The 23,801-nt window shown below is 44.5% G+C and overlaps 1 protein-coding gene across 8 annotated transcripts in view; it reads right to left on the bottom strand.

Annotated features, from left to right (window-relative positions):
* Positions 1 to 23,801, bottom strand: part of TMEM168 (transmembrane protein 168) — a 53,037-nt gene that overhangs the window by 12,688 nt on the left and 16,548 nt on the right. The gene's annotated exons all lie outside the window — the stretch shown is intronic.

Genomic DNA, 23,801 nt, shown 5'->3' with positions numbered 1-23,801 from the left:
AATTCACTGCTGAAGCTCCATGCAGCCAATACATGGAGGGGAAAAATACTTCTGATAAATTAAAAATACACTGTCTACTTCTTTGGAATGTAGAATCTAGAAGTTTGTCTTCTCCCATCTTTTTCTTAAACCACTAGGCATACTTGGAACAATTAAAGTATGCTATCATCTGTCTGACAAAATGCTCTTAAAATGAAAATGAAAAGTATGTCTTAATGTTAACCATGAATTATTATTATTAACCAAAAAATGCACAGGAGATGAAAAACTAAATCAACCAGTCTTTGGACTATATATAGTGTGTGTTTTTGTTTGTGTGTTTGTACACACAAATATATATACACACACACATTACACACACACAGAGACACAAACACACACACACACACACACACACACATATATAATAGTATATAATATATGAAAATAATAGAAATAATACAAGGCTCATGACTTTTGTATCTCCAATTCTGGGCTTAAATGTGAAATACAACCAGAACAGTATAAAACAATTCTGCAATAATGGTTTCTTAAGTACAAGTTTTTAATTCAGATTCAACAGAGCCTTGGTGGAGCAGTGGGCTAATGCCTCCTTAAGTAACACCAGCTGCCTGCAATTAGTGCAGGTTCGCATCCCACCAGGCTCAAGGTTGACTCAGCCTTCCATCTTTCCGAGGTAGGTAAAATGAGGACCCAGATTGTTGGGGGCAATTAAGCTGACTTTGTAATAATGCCGCTTGGGGGTGTGTGAAAGCCCTAATAAGCAGGCATATACATAGAATGAAGGCTACTGCTAAGCTTGTAAGCCGCCCTGAGTCTTCGGAGAAGGGCGGGATATAAATGGAATTAAAAAAACAAACATATTGCACCAGAGCTAAGATACTTAAAAAAAACATGACCTGATTATATATAGATCAAAGTTACACATTCTGTTTATGAATCAGGACAATATAAACATGCTTTGGAACTATCAGCTTTTGCAAAAAAAATAAATGTTTTTCCTGAATCAACAGTCAGTGCATCTAAATGGGGCAAAATAATTGCACCCCTATGGGGCTTTCCTGTTTCTGTTAAACAATTCCCATTACAACCCTAAAAGAAGTCAAGGAAAAAATAAAGGTTATTCTTTTATAAATGAATTGTATAAAATGTAACACCAATGTATGAGGCTAACTGTTTCCTGCCCAGGCAGTGACTCACAAATGGTAATCAGCAAAGCTTCCAAAAGACAGGAACATCGGCCGGAGGTGGAAATTACAACCAAGGTGGAAATTACAAGTAAATAAGATAAGATCTGGATAAGATCATAACGGATAGACGGAAATGATAAGAAATAGGAAACAACTTCAAAGGAATGACTTAAGCTTCTTAGGGGTGTCGTGTGTCGTGAAAGAGTATAAAATGCCTACCGTATATACTTGAGTATAAGCCGACTCGAGCATAAGCCGAGACCCCTAATTTTACCCCAAAAAAACTGGAAAAAGTTATTGACTCGAGTATAAGCCGAGGCTGGGAAATGCAGCAGCTGGAGGCTGGATCCCCCGAAAGACGTCTCTGCTGAGATGAGAGAACGGGGTGGCAAGCCGCCGAGAGAATGGGGCGGTGGAGTGCTCCGCCGAGAGAATGGGGCGGCTTGCTGTTCTCTCGGTGCAGCACGGCAGAGGCTGGATCTCGCGAAAGAAGTCTCTGCCGAGAGAATGGGCGGCAAGCCTCCACCACCCCATTCTCTCAGCGGAGCACTCCACCGCCCCATTCTCTCGTCTCAACGGAGACTTCTTTCGGGGGATCCAGCCTCTGTCACCCCCTTCTCTCAGCTGGGCAGCTGAGAGAAAGGGGCGGCAGAGGCTGGATCCCCCGAAAGAAGTCTTCGCCGAGAAAATGGGCGGCAAGCTTCCACCGCCCCATACTTCGCGGAGCGCTCCAACGCCTCATTCTCTCGCTCAGCGGAGACTTCTTTCGGGGGATGCAGCCTCTGCCGCCCCCTTCTCTCAGCTGCCTGGGCAGCTGAGAGAAGGGGGCGGCAGAGGCTGCATCCCCCGAAAGAAGTCTTCGCCGAGAAAATGGGCGGCAAGCTTCCACCGCCCCATACTTCGCGGAGCGCTCCAACGCCTCATTCTCTCGCTCAGCGGAGACTTCTTTCGGGGGGCGGCAGAGGCTGGATCCCCCGAAAGAAGTCTTCGCCGAGAAAATGGGCGGCAAGCTTCCACCGCCCCATACTTCGCTGAGCGCTCCACCGCCCCATTCTCTCGTTTCAGCGCCCATTTTCTCGGCGAAGACTTCTTTCGGGGGATCCAGCCTCTGCCGCCCCTTTCTCTCAGCTGCCCAGCTGAGAGAAGGGGGTGACAGAGGCTGCATCCCCCGAAAGAAGTCTCCGCTGAAACGAGAGAATGGGGCGGTGGAGCGCTCCAACGTCTCATTCTCTCGTCTCAGCGCCCATTTTCTTGGCGAAGACTTCTTTCGTGGGATGCAGCCTCTGCCGCCCCCTTCTCTCAGCTGCCCAGGCAGCTGAGAGAAGGGGGCGGCAGAGGCTGCATCCCCCGAAAGAAGTCTCCGCTGAAACGAGAGAATGGGGCGGTGGAGCGCTCCAACGCCTCATTCTCTCGTCTCAGCGCCCATTTTCTCGGCGAAGACTTCTTTCGGGGGATCCAGCCTCTGCCGCCCCCTTCTCTCAGCTGCCCAGGCAGCTGAGAGAAGGGGGCGGCAGAGGCTGCATCCCCCGAAAGAAGTCTCCGCTGAGCGAGAGAATGAGGCGTTGGAGCGCTCCACGAAGTATGGGGCGGTGGAAGCTTGCCGCCCATTTTCTCGGCGAAGACTTTTTTCGGGGGATCCAGAAAGGGGCGGCAGAGGCTGGATCCCCCGAAAGAAGTCTTCGCCGAGAAAATGGGCGGCAAGCTTCCACCGCCCCATACTTCGCGGAGCGCTCCACCGCCTCATTCTCTCGTCTCAGCGGAGACTTCTTTCGGGGGATCCAGCCTCTGTCACCCCCTTCTCTCAGCTGGGCAGCTGAGAGAAAGGGGCGGCAGAGGCTGGATCCCCCGAAAGAAGTCTTCGCCGAGAAAATGGGTGGCAAGCTTCCACCGCCCCATTCTCTCAGCGGAGGCTTGCAGAGGTGGCGGCGGAGCTGTGCGCGCAGCTCTCCAAACTGCCGCCACCCGTTTGGAGAGCTGCTGCCTTCGTCCATGTTTGATGAAAGCAGCAGCTCTCCAAACTGGGGGGTGGAAGTTCTTTTTTTTTTTGTTCACTGGAGTATAAGCCGAAGTGGATTTTTCAGCCCAAAAAGTGGGCTGAAAAATTCGGCTTATACTCAAGTATATACGGTACTTTGAAACTTGCTCAGTGTGCTCTTGAACCCAATCCAATTTGGGAAGGGTCTAAGAGGCCATGTTTGTAAATGCTTTTATTTTTTTATTTTCAATTTTCTTTTCAATAAATCTTTGTCTTTGTTAACCAGACTTGTCTTTGAGTTGTATCAAATTTTGGGTTTTTACATCTCACAATCTTGGTGACCCAATGTGGGCCTCTAAGTGGAGCAGTTCTTAGTAAAGTCCAGGGGCGCACCTGTTGATTTCAACTGCCTGGAGTAATCTGAGATCTAGCTTCCCCTTGCAGGCTCCGAGACAAACTAAATTGACAACTCTGGTCTACAAAAATCAAAGAATAGGAAAGAGGAAGAGAGTCAACAACTGAAGCCAAGGACCAGGTAACCCAGTGCACTGGCCCAAGTAAGAAACATTTGCCCCGAAGAAGGGAAACACCCAATTGTACCTGGGTGGTCAGGAGAGCGATTGTGGGAGGTTTCTGCAATAATGGCTGTGTGAGTGTGATGGGTTGTGTTCTGGGAACACTGTAAGTCCAAAGCGAGTGCGGACCTGAAGGGAAGCAAACTGGTGTTGAAAATTTTGAGTGGCCATAAAATCGAGAAACTTAGGGAACCATAATCAGGGAAACTCAAGAAGATGGTCAATTGTTGTTGTTGTAAACCTAAAGAAAAGAAAATAACTATAAAATTAACTAATCGGGATATAGAAATTCCTTCTGACAGTCCGTTAGGACAATTACTAAGTCAGTGGGATGATGAAGATTTGGAAGCATGGACTTGTAAAACAACAAAACGGAGGATGATAACTTTGTGTTTAAAGGAGTGGCCTCGTTATGTAATTAGTCCACCTGATTATCGTTGGGACCGGTTGGGAGAGCCAAATAAATATTGGATAGGGAAATTAGAGCAATATATTCTTAAAAGACCTACCCTAAGCAGTGAAATACCATACGTAAAACCATGGTATTTTGTGAATTGGGAAGGACCAGTTCCACCAGAGGAAGACAGAATTTTTAAATTAAAGGAGGAAAAACTGGGATGTGATCCTTTAGAATGCCCTTCACCAGTAATACCAAATGCTCCAGCCTTAGAAGATGAACAAGGAGCAGTAGGGGGGAACAGAAGAACAACCTATAGTCAAATCCTAGAACAAATTCTGGAAAATTTTTGAAAAATATCCAAAATTATCTTTGATACAATATGTGGACAATTTATTACTCTTGGGAGAAAGGAAACAAGATATTGAGAAAGGAACTAACGACTTACTAAATTATTTAGCATCTCAAGGGCTGAGAGTATCTAAAAACAAACTCCAGTATGTAGAAAGGGAAGTGAAATATTTAGGGCATTTGTTAAGGAAAGGCAGCAGAAAAATTACTCCCTCTAGAATAGAAGGAATAATAACACAAACACTGCCAAAGGATAAAAAAGCCCTTAGAAAATTTTTGGGATTGGTAGGGTATTGTAGACAATGGATTGTAAATTATGCAGAAACAACTAAACCATTGTACTTAAAACTGATAAAACTCCTAACCATGAGTAATCAAATGGTCGGAGGAAGAGAAAGGGAAATTCCAGGAACTAAAGGAGAAATTAGAAAAAGCACCTGTTCTATCATTGCCAGACTCAGAAAAAACATTTCATCTTTTTGTTGCTGTAGAGAATGGAGTAGCCAAAGGAGTTCTAGCCCAGAAATGGGGAGGATTGAAGTAACCTGTAGCATTTTTATCAAAATCGATGGATCCAGTAATAAAAGGATGGCCGGTCTGTGTACAAGCAATTGCAGCCACCGCCTTGCTAGTTCAAGAAAGCCGGAAGATAGGTTTTGGAGGGGCAATTGTACTGAGTAGTCCACACCAAGTATGAAATATTTTGAATCAGCAAGCTCAAAAGTGGATGACAAACTCTAGACTGATGAAATATGAAAGCATTTTACTAGAAGATCCAAGTCTAGTGATCATGACTAAAGCTAATGTAAACCCAGCTCAGTTTCTAAGTGGAGAAAGAGATTCGCAAGAAATAGAACATGATTGCTTAGAAGCAATTGACTATCAGACCAAGATGAGGGATGATTTGAAAGAAACTCGAATAGGAGGACTAAGAACTTTGTTTATAGATGGGAGCTCCAGGGTGATAGAGGGGGAGCGAAGGAGTGCCTATGCCATAGTAGAATGGGAAACATGGGAAACTGTGCTAGCTGAGAGATTACCAAATCTGTGGTCTGCTCAGACTTGTGAATTATATGCATTAAAAATGGCTTTGAAGGAATTAGGAAAGGAAGGTGGTAATATATACACAGATTCTATGTATGCTTTTGGAATAGCACACACTTTTGGAAAAATATGGAAAGAAGAGGGTTGGTGAATAGTAAAGGGAAGGGATTATCAAAAGAAGAATTAGTCATTGACATTTTAAATTTAATAACTATATTTCAGGCATTAGCTATAATACATGTAGAAGCGCACCAGAAGGGGGAGAGGTTTGAAATCTATGGCAACAATTTAGCAGATGAAAGGGCTAAAGAAGCAGGACTCATGGAAAAAGAAAAATATTTTTTTATGATACCTGAAATAGAAGAACAAGGGATACCAAAGTTCTCCAATGAAGAGGAAGAAGCAATGAGGAAAGAGAGGATAGTTCAAAATTCAAATGGAGAGTGGATATTGCCAGATGGGAGAAAGATGTTAAATTAACCTGAGAAATCTGATTGAGAGGCTACATGAAGGGACACACTGGGGGGGGCACAAGCTTTAATAGATTTGACACAAAGAAAATATGTATGTTAAGGAATATATAGCCTGGCCTTACAAATGGTTAGAAAATGTATGCTCTGTCTGAAAACAAACAAAGCAGCACTAAGAAAACAACCAATAGGGGGAAGGGAGTTGACAATACAACCTTTTCAGAGAATCCAAATTGACTATACTGAATTACCAAGAGCAGGAAAAATAAGATTTTTGCTTGTCATGGTGGATCATTTAACTCAATGGGTGGAAGCTTTTCCATGTGTGAATGCAAATACTAGCACCACGTGCAGAATATTGCTAGAAAGTATAATACCCACGTATGGTCTTCTTGAAGTAATAGTGAACAGGGGACGCATTTTACTGCAAGGGTAGTCAAATTAATTAATGAGGCCGTGGGAATTAAGTGGGATTATCACACAGCTTGGCATCTCAGTAGCTCTGGGATTGCTGAACGTTCAAATCAAAAATTAAAACAAACTTTGATTAAATTAATGGAGGAAACAAATTTACCCTGGAACAAATGACTCCCCTTGGCCTTATTAAGAATCCAAACACAACCACGTAAAGATATTGGGTTGTCATCATTTGAACTCATGTTTGGAATACCTTATATGGGGAAGGAGGGATTACCAAGGATTAAATTGAAAGATAAAATAATTAGAAAATATGTACTCGAACTGTCCAGATGTTTTTCTCTCTTGCGACAGAAAGGCATTCTTGCTCAAACTCCACACTTGGACTTTGCAGTACACCAATACAAGGCAGGACAGTGGGTGTTAATAAAAGCCTGGAGAGATGAAAAACTAACTCCAATTTGGGAGGGACCTTACATCATCTTGTTAACTACTGAGACAGCCATCCAGACAGCTGAAAAAGGTTGGAGCCATTATTCTCAAGTAAAAGGGCCTGTGCCAGCCCCAGAGAGGTGGAAGGTGGAATCTCACCAAGGAGGCTCACTGAAGTTAAAGTTTTGAAGGACTTAACGGACTAGTAATCAATTTTCCTGACAGGGGGAGGAGTAATAGAGATATAAGGACTAAACGTTGCATTTTTTTATTTAGAACTGAATGGTTGTTTATGCTTCTGCCTCAACCAAGGAAAACCAAGAGTGAGCAAATCCAATACCTGCTAGATGTGCTGATTTTGTGGTTGCCTTAGTGGGTGTTGTTGTTGTTGCTCTCACTGTATTGATTGCGTTTTGTGTACAGGGTGTAAGAGTGTGATATTAAGATCATAGAAGATTGTATTGGGATGTTATGAGGTGGTATGTGTGTGGGGGTTTTCTTATTACACTCTTTTAAAACCTGCCCAACCATTAGAACCGTGTATGCAATGCGTAAAAATGACAAGGAGAGAAGGGAAAATTGAGAACACAATGATATAGCATACTATGATTCCTGAATGTTTACAAACTGACTTAACAGACTGCATTCAGAATGAAACACAATACAAGCATTGCAACACCAGCACAGGGGTAGAATGTTATGACCCAAAAGCAATGTGGGGAAATGCATTTCAGATGTTCTCATTAAGCCAAATCAGACAAGGTTATATAGCCCATAATGAAACTAGGGGTGGAACTAGTGTGTCTTTTGATGCTTGCCAAGCTATTAATAACGGACAGGCTCTGATAACTCAGTTGGGGTGAGATGCGAAAACGTAGAAAGGGAAAGAAGTTATATGAAAGAGAGGAAGTATTTATTTCAGAGAGCATCTACATTAAGTACAGGACATGTTGCCTTTGCTCCAAGCTATGATTACTGGTACACTACAGTCCCAAATGGGAAAAGTATAGGACGAAAGGAAATGAACATCATTATGGGAGTACCAGGACTGATTGCACTCAAGGAAAATGTAACCCAATTTGTATATATATAAATCAGTCACTGGAAAAAGGAATCCAATATAAAGAATTTGGAATAGGAATAGATGGAACTGGAAAGGACCCATGGGGGTGGCTAGTATTAAAAATAGAAACAACTAAGGTAAAGCCAATACACAAAAGTATATTTTGGTCATATTATCAGGAATTCGAGAAAACAGAATTACCTGAATTTCCTAAAAAAGCAGTGAATATGTTTGTACAATTAGCTGAAGAAATTGCTAAGACTCTAACAGTGAGCAATTGTTTTGTATGTGGAGGAACAAACATGGGAGAACAGCGGCCATGGGAGACTGAAGAATTGAAACATGACATTGTGGTGGAAATGTGGAAAAATAAAACTCTCAAGTTCACAAAAGAAAAAGAGGGAACATGGGCATTAACCACAAATTTAGTAGGGAAAGTATGTTATGAAAGACAAAGAAAGAATAGGAAAGTAGCAGTAGGAGACATGATTTGCTTGACTGTATGGAACAATGACAGTTGGTGGGGAGGAAGTGGAATATCAAAGAAAGAGACATTAAGTGAAATAACAGATGGCTTATTTAAAAGATCTTGAAAACGACACCCTGGACTGGGTAGCCCCGGAAGGTATGTATTGGATATGTGGAAAATATGCCTATGGGTATCTGTCCAAGGGGTGGTATGGATCTTGTATCTTAGGAATAATAAAGCCAAGCTTTTTCCTTTTCCCCATCAAACAGAAACAATTGCTGTCCGAGAAAAAAGAGCCATACAGCCAAGTGATATAAAAATTGGAACCTGGAAGGATGATGACTGGACTCCACAGAAGATCATCAACTATTATGGACCAGAGAGCCCATATATATTCTAAACGGTAATTCGGCTGCAAGCAGTGCTCAAAATAATTACTAATGACCCTGTAAGTACCGACACATTTAGCTAAGGAAAGTGTAAAGTCTTGAACCTACATCATGCAGAATCGGTTAGCCTTAGACTACTTATCAGCCCAAGAAGGTGTGTGTGGAAAATTTGAGAAATTGCTGCATTGAAGTAGATGAGAGTGGTAAGGTACTAAAGGAAATTACAGACGATAAAATTAGCTCATGTCCCAGTCCAAACTTGGAAGGGATTAACCTTAGAAGGGGTAACTAATTGGTTTGGAGGATGGTTTGGAAATTGGAGAGAATTAGCAAAATTTGCAATATTAGGATTTTTGGCTATTATGTTTTTACCATGTTTGATTCCTCTCATACAAATGTTAATAAGACGAACAATGAAAAGTATGACTTTAATAACAACTTCCAATAGAAAATGGGAAGAAAGGAACAATGTTAATAATGAAGGTAGGAAAACAGGGTTGGGAAAAGAAAATTCAGAATATAACAACTTGCTTCCACAGGAACCTAAAGAAAATTTAGGGAATTGTGAATTCTTAAAAGTATAAAAGAATATCCAGGTAGAAGAGAAAAAGGGTGGAATTGAAGGAAAAAATAAAGGTTATTCTTAGTAAATGAATTGTATAAAATGTAACACCAATGTATGGGGCTGTTTCCTGCCCAGGCAGTGACTCACAAATGATAATCAGCAAAGCTTCCGAAAGACAGGAACATCGGCCCAAGGTGGAAATTACAACGAAGGTGGAAATTAAAAGTAAGATTTTTCTTTTTGAAAGAATATTGCGGTGAAGTTTTAAGAAACTTTAAAGCTGAAATAATTCTTTGCTTTAAGTCGGGGTTCTTCACACTTGGCCCTGTTATGACTTGTGGACTTCAACTCCCAGAATTCCTCAGCCAGATACGCTGGCTGAGGAATTCCGGGAGTTGAAATTCCCAAGTCATAAAAGGGCCAAGTTTGAAGTACCCTGCTTTAAGTGCTGGAAAATGGATATCTAAGCACATGTAGTGGTGGAATAGAGGTACAGTACCAAATTTGTTGTGTCTAGAGTGGACTTGACACAAAACCCAGATATAGATAACTACCTAGCCTCTTTGATCTTCAGTGAAGCTCTTAGTTCAACAGAGAGCAGCTGGCAAAGGAGAAAAATATTCTGGGCTATTCTCTGCATGGTGGGAGTTACAACTGTTTTGAAACTTGCTGACCCTCTTGAACTTTTAACTTTTTGCCTTGGTTACTTTTGCCTGGGGAAGATTTATTGACTGATCAAAGGATGGTTGGACATTTTGGATTACAAACATCAATTGACGGATAATTTTTGGATTCCTGAACAGAAGAACTATTACAAAACGCTCCTTTTGTTGGTCAACTTATATTTTGGAACTTATTGGACTATAAGGGCTATATACAAAGACTGTAAGAACTATATCACAATGATTTTAAATTTAAATTTAAGTAGTATACTGTTGTATTGACTATATGATTGGGCGTGTTAGATAAGGCCAGCACTTGGGGAATATAATAAAGGGTGGGAACAAAAATGAGTGCTCCACACCTAGCTAAGTGGTTAAAAACCATCCTCAGTACCTGCCTCCGAAACCCCCAGCCTGGTATATCAGAGAGAAAAAGCTAACAACTTTCAGAAGGAAATGCAATCTATACTACAATTAATTCAAGAGGTAATTGTTTCACATTAAGAAGATTCAAGAAGAAACTATGATGAGACTATCCAAAGGAGGAGGATATAAAGGAAGAAAATCACAGACAGGTGCAAAAAAAAACCTTGGAAGACTCAGTGACAATACTGGAAATGGAAAAAGCAAACCATCCCCCAAGATTTCAGAATATACCGTATATACTTGAGTATAAGCCGACTCGAGTATAAGCCGAGACCCCCAATTTCACCCCCAAAAACTGGAAAAAGTTATTGACTCGAGTATAAGCCGATCCGCCGTTCTGCAAGCCTCCGCCACCGGCGGAGGCTGCATCCGCGCTCTGCAAGCCTCTGCCGCCAGCAGAGGCTCGATCCGCCATTTTGCAAGCCTGAATACACAGGAATACCCTGTGTGGCCGCGGCTCTCGGGGAAGCCCTGGCTCTCCGCTTCCTCGCTCCACGCTGCCATTCGGGGCCCGCGCGTTCCCCGGGCAAATCGCGGCGCCCAGAAGGCGAAGAAACACGCCCGCTCCAGTCGCCCCCCCTTCCCTCAGGAGACGCGAAGCAAGTGACCGCCCGGAGCTTACCGAGGACTTGCGCGCGGCCGAGGCTTCGGTGCTTCCAGGATCGCGCGCACCTCTCCCAAGCCGTCGCCGTCCAGAGACCTGCCGACGTTTGGGGAGGTTTGGGGAGGTGCGCGCCTCCCCAAACCTCCCCAAACGTCGGCAGGTCTCCGGACCTCCGCGCCCTGCCTGCCTGCTTCTTTCCGCAGCGGAAAGAAGCAGGCAGGCAGGGCGCGGAGGTCCAGAGACCTGCCGACGTTTGGGGAGGCGCGCACCTCCCCAAACCTCCCCAAACTTCGGCAGGTCTCCGGACGGCGGTGGCTTGGGAGAGGTGCGCGCGATCCTGGAAGCACCGAAGCCTCGGCCGCGCGCAAGTCCTCGGTAAGTTTTTTTGTTGACTGGAGTATAAGCCGAAGTGGAATTTTTCAGCCCAAAAAGTGGGCTGAAAAATTCGGCTTATACTCAAGTATATACGGTATCTGAAGATAAGGAAGAAGACTTTATAGAACAGATTATAGAGCTTTTAGAAGAAACATTAGAAATTGGGAAACACGAAATGAAGAGAAGTCGAGGAAGAAGGAAAGTTAGTTTTTCAATAATATAAATGGGTTGAACTCCCCTCAGAAATATCTTACCTAAATGGTTTTTCCTATTTCAAATAGTACCCATAAAAACAGAGAAAAAAATTCTTTGACGATCTAAATACACTGACGTGAAAATTTATCCAGCAAAGGAAGAAAGCTAGTTAGATTAAAAAAAATAGAGGACTTGACCTACCAGATGGGGCCTTATACTATCAAACATGTGTTTGACTACAGCTAAAAGAAATAGATAAACCTTAGACACTGAAAGATTATTATACTTAGAAAGATATGATTTATAATTAGGATGGCACACTTTTCAAGGATATGTGAAATATGAAAATATCAGGATGGCTCTTAACAAGGGAAGCTTTTACTCACCCAAACTTAAATCAATTTTGAGAAAATTGTAATGTATAAAGATATTTTGAGTACTGAAGAGAAACCAAAATTGAAATAAGAGTCGGAAGAACAGGGCATTGGTTCAATAGTGTGGCCTCAATTTCAAATATAATTGAGATATAAGTTGGATAGAAAAGATGTTATAAACAAACTATTTTTATTAGGTATATTAATAGCAGTAAAATTGTATTTACTTAGTGCTGGAAAAATGAAGAAACATTACCTGAAGAAGAGAGGACCAAGAAAACACTGGATTGTGTAGAAATGGACAGATCGATATTGAAGGATAAAGAAGAAGACATAATTTCAAATGTAGTTTTATCACTGGTCAGAAAAAAGGGGTAGGGATTAGGAATTCAATGTGTATTATTAAGTAAAAAATAGACCCAGACAACACATTGCTTACTAAGCACTTATGATTTGTAAAAATAATAAATTAATAAAATAGAGCCAGCCATGCCAGCTAGAAGAGTGAAAGTGGAAACAGCAAATACACTGAGAGGTGGTGAACTACAGCCACTGATTCCACAAGAATACCATGACCTAGCAGAGGTCTTTAGTGAAAAAGAATCAGACATGCTCCCACCCCACAGACTGCAGAATTAAAATCATGCCAGGGTCCAAGTTACCTACCTAAACAAAAAATGTATTCGATGACACCAAGATGGAAGAGCTCTGGGTGTTTATAACAAGAACCTGGCTGTGGGGTTATTTAACCAGAAAAGTTGAGGATGGTTACGCCATGCTCTTCAAGAAGGATGGGTCCCTTAAGGCTGAACATGGACTATAAAGGTGTAAACTGTATTTGCGTGGAAAATATGTACCCCCTCCCTCTTATGAGGGAAATGTTAAACTATCTGGCCAAAGGGAGGATTTTCAATAAACTGGATTTGAGAGAGGTGTACTACTGAATGATAAAGGAGGGAGATGAGTAGAAAATGGTGCTTAATTGCCCCCTGGGCTGCTAAAGGCTTCAGATGATACTGTTTGATCTGCATGGAGCGTGTCATAGTCACGCAACTAATAAATCAAATCCTGCATGAGCACCTGTATAAAGGGGTGTTTGTGTACCTGGACAATATATTGATATACACGTGAAACTGGTCAGAGCAGTGCTCGAAAAATTACAAAAAGCTCAGCTCTACGTCTAAGTGTGATTTTCATAAAACCAGCCTAGACTATAAGGTATCAAATCTCAAAAGAGGGAGTAGAAATGGACCCTGGCAAAGTGAAGGCAATATTAGAGTGGGAATCCCCTCAAACCAAGCCATAGTCAGTTTCCTTGGTTTTGCGAATTTCTACCACCAATTCGTCCCCGAGTTTACCCAGATATCCCTCCTGATTACCAACTTGCTGAAAATGAGTCAGCAAAGCTGAAGCCTGGCCAACCTCTGAATTGGTCCCTCAAGTGCCAAGCTGCCTTCAAGAAGCTAAAGTGCTTTGCAGCACAGCTGGTCCTAAAGCACCGAGACCCGGACGAGCAATTCGTGACACAGGCATATGCTAGTGAAGTGTCTGTGGGTACAATTCTACTGCTAAGCTTGTAAGCCGCCCTGAGTCTTCGGAGAAGGGCAGGATATAAATGGAATTTAAAAAAAATACTCCATAAAAATGCTAAGAGGGAACTGCAGCCCTGCGCCTATATGTCCCGCAAGTTTCTAAAATCGAGAGGCAGTGGGCTATTTGTGAGAAGGAAGTTACGCGGTCTGATGGGCTCTCTTAACCTGAAGGCAGTAAAACTCCATTTGAAGTGTGGACAGACCAGAACAACTTGGAAGCAATGAAGACCTCTCAGAAGTTATCCCCTAAGCAGGGCTTCCGGTTTGCCACCGCCGTGTTATGGATGCTTGGAGGACGGCTCTTGTCTTCCACGTCCAGTTTCGCATCGCTGGGGGGTCCTAAAAGGGCTGAAGAGTTGCCCTGCAGGGGCAACCAGCAAGAAGGGGCTTTTGCAGAAATGCAGGGGAGCCGCAACTCTCCCGTTAGTGCCTGCATCCCCTTTGAACCGGCAGACGAAAGACCAGCCATAGCAATACAGCCGGTCTCTAGGCTGCAGACAGCCGAACTCACACTTACCACCAGGCAACATTAAAGCAGCGTGGAAGAGACCGGGTAAGATCAACCTCTCTTATACTCCAATCTTCCTCTTTCCACCTAAATAAGCTGCTAAGTACTTTCCCCCGTGCAGAGAGGGAGGGGGGATTTCAACCCTCCCTTCAGAAACAGTAGTGATTGAACCTCCAGGGGTGATTTTAAAAGAAACATTGAAAAAACAAATTGGACCTCAACTAGAACTTTATTCCTTAAAAAAAAAACTTGTGGACTAAAAGCTTTTGACTATTTATTTCTTACTTCCTCTCTCTATTTGAAAATTTGGCTCTGTTCTTCTAAAACATAAGAAACAATTGAAAAGTGATTAACAGGCAGTTCCCTAAAAGAAAAGAAAAGAATTTTCTAAGCACTTGGGGGACACCATGGGCTAAACCTGAAATTGCAATCTGACACCCTAAAAAAAGATAGACTTGGCTGACACTTTAGAACAAGGCTTTTCAACCAATGGTACGCGTACCACTGGTGGTACGTGAGCACCTGGCTGGTGGTACGTGGGGTTGTGTTCCTCCCCCCTGCCTCCCCCTCCCTCTGCTTTTTCCCAGCACTTGCTGCTGGAAAACAAATTGCTTGGCGGCGGCCTGCCCTGCAGGAACCCTACTGAGGGTGTGCGAAGAGCGCAGGCGCAGAGCGAGGCCCTGCCCTCCCCAAGGACTCATTGTGCAGCAACCGGATTGAACTCTTCTCCTGCGATATCCATGTCGTCCTTCCCCCTTCTTACTTCAGAAGCAAGTGCAAGCCTGAAGGGGACAGAGCTATCCACTCCCTCGGCAGGTAGGTGTTTGAGACCACTCGTGTCGAACCCCCCCTCCTTCTTTTCTCCCTTCTCTCTCTGTTGCGGCCTCACTCTCTTCCATCTTCTTTTCCTCTCCCCCCCCTGCAAGTTTGTGATACCCCTCACAGCCCTCAAGTTGCCTCCTGGGGCTTGAGACTTTTCCCCCTCTCCTCTTCCCGAGTTGCCCGGCTATACGGAGGGGAAAGCAAAGTGGCCAGATGGCGTTTCCTCCCCGAGGAGTCATCCCACAGCAACAGGTGTGAATCGAGGCCATTTGTTTTGATGATGCGTGCCAGGTGAAGCCATCAGAATGTGGGTGTGGAGGGAAAAATGTGCCCACCTGACTCCCTTCCCCCCTACTGTTGGGGACTCCATACAGCCAGCCCTGACCTCCGCCGACAGGCTCCAGTCCACAGAAAGTTCCTGGTGGGTCGGCGCAATGCCGTGCATCCAGGAGGCTGCATTCAGGGCCACCAATCAGCTGGCAACTACAAATGTCCGGCCCCGACCTCTGCCAACAGGCTCGTCGCCGGAGGTTGAGGCCGGTTGTATGGAGTCACCAGCTGATCAGCGGCCCCAGATGTGGCCTCCCAGGCGCATGATGTTGCACCGACCTGCCGGGATCTCTGGCAACTCCGTATGGCCGGCCCTGAACTCCACAAGCAGAAAGCGAGCGAGATTGCTAGGACCGCGAATCGGCGTGTGCTCAGAAACGCCGATCTCGCCTCCTGTGCATCCCGCTTGCTTGCAGAAAGCAAGCTGAAAGCGAGCGAGATTGCCAGAACCGTGAATCGGCATTTGCTCAGAAATGCCGATCTCGCCTCCTGCGCATCCTGCTTGCTTGCAGAAAGCAAGCTGAAAGCGAACGAGCAAGATTGCCAGAACCGCGAATCGGCATTTGCTCAGAAATGCCGATCTTGTGCTCCTGCAATCTTCCTCACTCGGTTTCAGCTTGCTTCCTGCAAGAGAAAGCCGGGCCGCAGGGCCTCCTCTGCGGTTGCTGCTTTAGCATGGAGAGGGGGAGGCTGGTCCCCGTTTGGCCTGCCAGCCCCAGGAGAGCCCCGCGCAAGCCCTTCGCCAGCTGCTGAACGTTGGCTTTCGAGCAGGAGCGGCTTTGTCCTGTTTGCCGGGAGAAGCCACCGCCACCCGCCCTGCTTTTCACAAGCACTGCTATGCCACCGCCGGTTTCCAGCAGTGGGAGGCTTTGGGATGAGGGCCTGTCAGGGGTGAAGGAGTTGGGTCTGCTCTGGCGGGCCGATTCTGTGGCAGTGGGGCATGCTGGTGCCCTGCGCTGCGCTCCACTGCGGGGGCCGCCCTAGGAAAGGTGGAAATGCAGCTGTAGTCCAGGACGGTCAACCACTCCGAGCCCTGTCTGGCCGGCTTTGTGCCCCGGTCCAAGAGCAGCTGGTAGTGAGTTGCTGGCGTGCGCTTCCTCGAGTGTGCCTCAGCCCCGGATCTCCCCCCACCCGGGACTCTGGCTGTGTCTGCAGAAGGCGAGCAGGGCGAAGGGTGCTTTGGTGCGTCTTCCATCCGCCCCATGTGAAGGGCGCCTTCCTGCCCTGCGGTCCACAGCAGCATTGTTGGCATGTGTGGATCGACTCTGAGTGAATACGAGGTGTTTCTGTTGCTGTAATAAAGCTTATTAAATGAGCTAGCAACCTCCAAGTATCGTTGATAGATCTTCCCCAACTTTCCTCCAGTGCTTCATAAAAAGTGGGCATCAGGTTTCTTGGTAAAAATGAATTTGGAAGGAAGGGACAATGGGAGAGAAATAGAGAGAGGAAGAGAAAGAGGGAGAGAGAGAAGAGGAAAGAAAGAGGGAGAGGGAGAGAAAGAGAAGGAGAGAGAGAGGGAAAGACGGAGGGAGGGAAAGAGGAGAGCGAGAAAGGGAGAAATAGAGGGAGAGAGAAATAGAGAGGGAGGGAGAGAGAGAAGGAGAGAGAAAGAAGGAGGGAGGGAGGGAAAGAGAGGGGAAGAGAGAGAGAAATTAAATTAGTAACATGGTTGTTAAGTGAATTTGGTTTCCCCACTAACTTTGCTTGTCAGAAGGTTGCAAAAGGTGATCACATGACCCTGGAACAATGTGACCATCATAAATATGAATCAGTTGCCAAACATCTGAATGTAAATCACATGACCCTGGAGATGCTGCAACGGTCATAAGTGTGAAAAATGGTCATGTCACTTTTTTCAGTGCCGTCGTAACTTTGAACAGTCACTAAGTGAATTGTTGTAAATCGAGGACTACCTGTACTTTATCATTTTTTTCCTTTTTTTTTTTGGTTACGCTTTTGACACCTTGCTGGGCGACTGGTGGAACTCGGACATTGTCTTATCCTAAAAGTGGTAGAATGGGTGAAAAGGTTGAAAAGCCCTGCTTTAGAAAAGAAGATAAGACTAACCTTGAACACAAGATGTGAGAGTCCACCATGGAAGAAATACTATGATGAAAATAACCTGCCAAGCTTATCAGTTGCTTTCTACAGCCGGTGTTGAAATAAGAGCTTTTGGAAAAAAACTAGAAAGCATCTTGGATAAGCAAACTCATATTGTGACTATAACTAATAATTTATGGGGACAGAACATAACAGAAGAAATTGAACAATTAAATACTCTGACAGAAGATTTAACTACTCAACAAGCACAGACAAGAGAAAATTCGGAGAAAAACCTGACAAAATGGATGGAGGGAAAAATTTGTTACATAAAGCAGAAGGAATTTGAAGATCAAAATGAGAAACAGATGGAAGAAAAAATAGACAATCCAGGACAATTACGCCAAGAGGAGAAAATAATGAGAAGATTTGGTATCTCTATCAGACCCCTCAACCCTTCAAAAATGGAGATTGGAGGGTCATTTCAATATGATACTACAACACAAGAACTCTTTGTTGACCCTGAAGCAAAGAAATGGAAAATGAGATGGCAAAGGAAAAAAGCCAGAATAAGATTGAAGAAGAATGGACATAATTAAGAGGCCTGAAATGGAAAATATCTAAATAGACAGGATTGTACTTGGATTATGAGAGACTGTTTTGATGTGCAGATAAAAATACTGGCTAATTAAAAAAACTTAGATGCATGAATATCAACAGTTACAACTGAAATATTGAACTGTTTAAATGAAATTGACTAAGATGTATTTATGTTAAGAATGATATAATAGAACTAATATACTTGGATGTAGTGATAAGAATAAAATTATAAATCTAAGCACGAGAGAGCAGATATAAAGGAGAAAAGATGTATTAAATGTTGAAATGGGAGAAATTTTGGTTATTGAATTTACAGTATGTGGAAATTATAATGAAAACAAGAATATTATATTGTATTATTAACCTGTTGATATGGAAATGAGATAGATAGGATGTGTATCTAGATTATTAGGCATTGGAGACAACTGTGATAAAAGGGAAGTGGGGTCACCTAGAAATATGAAAATGAGAAACTTCAAACTTTAATATTAATGCAAATTAAAGCTGGGAAAATTTATAAGGTGATTGATGCCTTAAAGATGAAATGTTAAAATAAATAGAATATATAAAAGTATTGACAAATGCAAGGAAACCATTAAATAACTGATAGATAAATTAAGAAGTATATTAATTTAGATAAGAGACAATATGTATTAAAGGAAAAAAAGAGAGGAAGGGGTATCCTTTAGCTGATGCTGATTGGGTGGCAGTGAAGGATGTTAGGGCATCTAGACATTAGCAAGTTCCATGGCAAATATCCAAACTGACCCAGATAGTGTGCTGGGGTAGAAAACTCTGTGTTGTGTAATATTTTCTACATTTCTTCTGTCTTTTTCAGCCTTATCTTTGTTCTGAAGGGTCGGCATGTTAAGGCTGTCTTGAAACCTACCTCTATTTGCAACTTAACAACAAAAACAAAGGGAGGGAGGAGGGGAATGCTTGGAATGTATTGGGAGATGGGAGGGAGATGAGGAATGTATATGAGACATTTACAGCCTGAGAAAATCCTGACACTTCAAGACTGAGGGATGGGAACCATCTGAAGGCGCAGACTGTTTTCCCAAAATAAAAAGAATGTGTTGGATTGATGGATAATGGACAATGGGTGGCCCAAACAGGGAAAAGGGGAAATTAACTATACTGTTTTTGCACAAAAACCTCAGAGCTAGCTGCGGTTCTTCTGTGCCTATATAGATCTATATAGATCTATTTGGTAAAAATAATGTCCCAGGAGCTTATTTTGCTGCATATGCCATTGGGATGGTTGACACATTGTGGCAAATGGGGCTAACAGAATCAAAATATAATCTCTTGACCAAGACTAAAATGATGTTTTATTAACTCTGCTATATAGTGCTATGACATGTCAGGTCCCCACAGATTCCTAGCAGGATGCTGCCATTCTGGCGGGAGATGGGAACCTTGGAGTTTTCCTGTGGTATATCCATTTGTGTTTTGTTCCTCTTTTGTTTTGATGTATCTTCCTGGGAATGGGAGGGGGGAGGGACAAGCCTGGGGCCATCTGTTTTGTCTCAACTCCAGGGAAACAACATCGAGGCGCCTGAGAATGAGTTCTTATCACCTTCTCAGCTTGGAGTTCTCATAACATCTGGATTGGCTCCCTGTGGACTGGGCAGTTGGGAGGGGTTTTGAAGAGTGGGATTTAACCTAACATTTTTGTGTGGGAATTTCAGATCCTGCTTGCTTTCTCTGCATTCACTGTCTCTCAATAAAAGTTCCTTTTGAAATGCTGCTTGTTTCAAGAGTTCTGCTTTCTTGACGAAACAGCTGAGGCAAGACCTTATATTAGGTACAATATGCTAAGTGGTCAACCTGGAGGACACCAGCCCAACTGTGGGGACTGTGCACACAATGTCCAACCAGGGAAGTGAGCATGAAGAAGCCAAGTGCTGAGGGGTGACCTCCATAAAGACTCATTCCGACGAAGACCTAGCTGAATGGACAGAGGAAGCTGCCACCCTGGAATACCCCACCAAACCAAGATGGCTGGCATGGGGAAGGAGGAGGATTGTGAAGGGAGAACCAAAGGGGTTACCCTTACCCATGGCACTCGACAGCATGGTTGGAGGTATAAGATAGAGCTGCTCTACTACATTGGCGGGCTCAAGAAAGAATCAGACCATGCCGATCGTCTTATGAAGCAAGCCATGTGCTTCATGATGGAATCTTTCCAGACCCTGAAGGCAAGAGAGGCCCCAGGGCATGTGGAGAAGGAACAGTGAAAAACGGAGGAAGCCACATGCTGATGCAGTGAGACCCCTACCCCAGAAATGGCTGCGGGCGTCACTGAATCAGTGGAGGGTGATGGGTACACCAGCCAGCCCACTCTGAAGGGCCCCGAGTGGCACAAACGTTCAAAGAGCCGGTGGTGGAGCCCAGCAGACAGAGTGGAAGGCACCCCTCTGGGCATCAAGTTGAATGGGGACCCTCAGTAGCTGGGATTTTTCCTTGCCCACATCCTCACTACATACAGGAATACAGGCGGGACATCCCTAGCGAGGGGGCTAGAGTCAGGGTGGTCACCCTGGCCCTGGAAGGGGCGGCCACCTGATGGATGGTGACCTTGCACAACGCCAATGCTCCAGAGCTCCGAATGTTTAACCACTTTATGACTGCACTGAGGCATCAGTTCAAGGACCCCCTGGCTGATCAGAAGGCCCGAGTCTACATCAAGACTGTCAGACAAGGTTGCCACCTGGTAGCTGAGTTCACCAAGGAGTTCTGGGACCTGGTGTGCCACCTTAATTGGCCAGAAGACATCCTGATGAGCTGTTTTAAAGATGAGCTGAGTGACGACCTGTACTATGCCTGCATTGCCTGAGGGGCTCCAGCTCGCCTACATAACTGCTACATCCTGGCCAAAGAAACTGAAATTGGCCAAGCGTGAAACCAGTATCAATCCAGGAGGAAGAGGAAGGCTACCAAGCCCCAGGCACTTCCACCATGATCCACCGCCTGCTTCAAATGTGGCAAGGAGGGTCACCAGGCGGCCGATTTCAGAGCCAAGACTCCAGCGAAGAAGGGAGACTGGATGCCAGGGGGAAACCAGTTAAGCCCTCACAACGCCCAAAAGACAAGGTCCTGAAAACCACAAAGGTCGTTTGAGTTCCATCCCAGCCCAAAACAGGGGAGTAGAATTCCGACCCCATTGGAAGACCAGGACCTTCCCTGGTAAGTGGGCCAATCGCACCAGTGACCATGCTCATAGAACTGTTAATCCCAAGCTTGGGAAAGAAAGTGGCCTTAAAGGCTCTACTAGACTTGGGGTGCACCAGGTGCTTAATAAGCCCAACCTTAGTAGGAAGACTGGAAAACGCCTCTGCCTGAGGAGGTTAAAAAAATCCAATCACTTTTTGCCAACTAGGCAGGTCAATCGCAGGGGACGTCCCAGCCGCTGGGAAGCCACTCTGAGACTTACTTTTATTGTGGAATGGAATGGAATGGCCTCTTGAATTAGGACTGGACTGGCTCAAAAAATGGAACCCGCAGGTAGATTGGAGAAAGGGACTGCTGAAATTCCCAAAGAGAGAGCAAGTCCCAGGCAACAGCGGCCATGGAGTGAAGAAGGAACCCCACAGAGAAGTAGCAGCGGCTTTGAGGAGCGAGTTGCTGCAAGGCATACCCCAAGAATACCACGACCTGGTTGAAGTGTTTAGTGAGGGGGGCATGGATAAACTCCTCACTGACCCACAGACTGTGCACTGAGATTGTCCCCGGGGCTAAGTTGCCAAAGCCGTATTCTATGATTCCAAGAGAGTTAGACAAACTACACAAATTCACAGACAAAAATTTGGCCCGTGGTTTCATTCAGCTGGCCAGACCCTGGGTGGCAGCCCGAGTTATGTTCCAGGAGAAGAAAAATGGGTCTCTTCCTCTCTGGGTTGATTATACGGGTCTGAACGCGGTGTGCGTGGAAAATGTGTACTCGCTCCCACTCATGAAAGATATGCTGGCCCACCTTTCAAAGGCAAAATATTCTCTAAATTGTACTTATGGGAAGCCTATTACTGAGCCAGGATAAAGGAGGGAGATGAATGGAAGACTGCTTTTAACTGCCCCCTGGGGTGCTTCCAATTCAAAGTGCTCCCTTTTGGGCTGCATGGCACCCCTGCAGTGTTCATGCAGCTGATAAATGAGGATCTATTCATGGGGGTTTTGGTGTACCTTGACGATATATTGGTGTACCTTGACGATATATTCACACTGATATGAAAGCTGAGCACATAAAATTGGTCACAGCGGTCCAAAAAAAGCTCTGTGCTGCCAAACTGTATGCTAAACTTTCCAAGTGTGAATTTCACAAAGAGAAAGTTGACTACTTAGGCTACTGGATTTCTCACGAAGGGGTGGAAATGGATCCGGAAAAAGTGTGGACTATGCTAGAATGGGCACCTTCTCACACCAGGAAGCAACAGCAAAGTTTCCTTGGCTTTGCAAATGTTTACAGGCAATTTATCCCATCCTTTGAGCAAATTGCACTCCCCATCACCAACTTGCTGAAAACAAAGGGGATGGATAAACTGAAACCTAGTCAGCCATTAAAATGGACTATGGAATACCAAGCCTCATTCAAAAAGCTAAAAAGACTTTTGTCCACTGAACCAGTGCTAAGGCATCAAGAGCCTGAAAGGACTGGACAAGCTGATGCCAGCGACCTAGCCATGGGGACCGTACTGCTACAAGAGAATGAGAAGGGGCAACTGCAACCTTGTGCCTACAAAATGAAAAAACCAACATTGGGAAGTGTGGGAAAAAGAGGCCTATGCAGTTAGGTGGGCCCTCCTCGACTGGTGGCACTTTCTGAAAGGGAGTAAAATCCCTTTCCAAGTTTGGAATGACCACAAAAATCTAGAGATTCTGAAAACCCCCCAAAAATTGTCCCCTAAGCAAGCACAGTTGCCCAACACTTTCAACATTTTAATTTCACCCTCTGTTACATACCAGGGGAAAAAAAACTTCCTAGCTGATGCCGTCAAAGCTTCCATAATAGAACAGTGCCAAATCAGAAGTGGTAAAGCCTTTGCTCCCAGCACAGCAATTAGCACCTCGAGTAAACACGAGGGCGCAAGCAAAAGGTGGATCGCCACTAGATAATGCTGCTACTCTGGCTTTCAAACAAGCCCTAGAGAAAGATGAGTGGTTCCTCAACCACAAGAACCTCTGCTCCATGCAGTAACAGTTAACCTGGGTAGGAGAAAAACTATATGTCCCAGCCAAACTGAAAACAGTACAAACATGCCATGATTTGAAACTGGCAGGGCACTTTGGGTTCGTAAAGACTCTGCACCTCTTAAAAAGACAATTTTGGCAGTCGTTCCTAAAGAAAGACAACGAGAGCTATGTAGCTAGCTGCCCTACCTGCACAGCAGCCAAACAGAGGCAAGGGAAAACGCCCAGCCTCCTGCAGCCAGTGACAGAGCCTTCAGCACCCTGGAGAGAGGTTTCTATGGATTTTATGATAGAACTGCGAGAAAGCATTTGAAACACAGTCATTTGGGTGGTTAGTGACCTATTTTCAAAACAGGCCCACTTTATCCCATGCCAGAAGATCCCTACTGCCGAAGCTTTAGCAAAACTGTTCCTTCACCATGTATATCACTTACATAAGGCCCCAGTTGCATAATCTCTGATAGAGGGGTCCAATTAACTTCAAAGTTCTGGAGGGCATTTTTGGACCTCTTGGGGACAGACCAGACCCTGAGTTCTAGTCACCATCCTCGAAACAAATGGGGGGACAGAACAAATGAACTTAGTACTAGAACAATACTTCAGATGCTTTATTAACTACCAACAAGACAACTGGACTGACCTCTTGCTATTTGCTGAAGTCACTTCTAATAACACTATACACAACGGCACTGGCTTCACTCCTTTCCAAGTTGCCATGGGACAGACTTTCAAATGCCAGCTGCCAG

This window comes from Vipera berus (genome assembly GCF_964194415.1).
Source record: "Vipera berus genome assembly, chromosome: 6".
Lineage (NCBI taxonomy): Eukaryota > Metazoa > Chordata > Lepidosauria > Squamata > Viperidae > Vipera > Vipera berus.
This window is presented reverse-complemented; position numbering and strand designations above follow the sequence as displayed.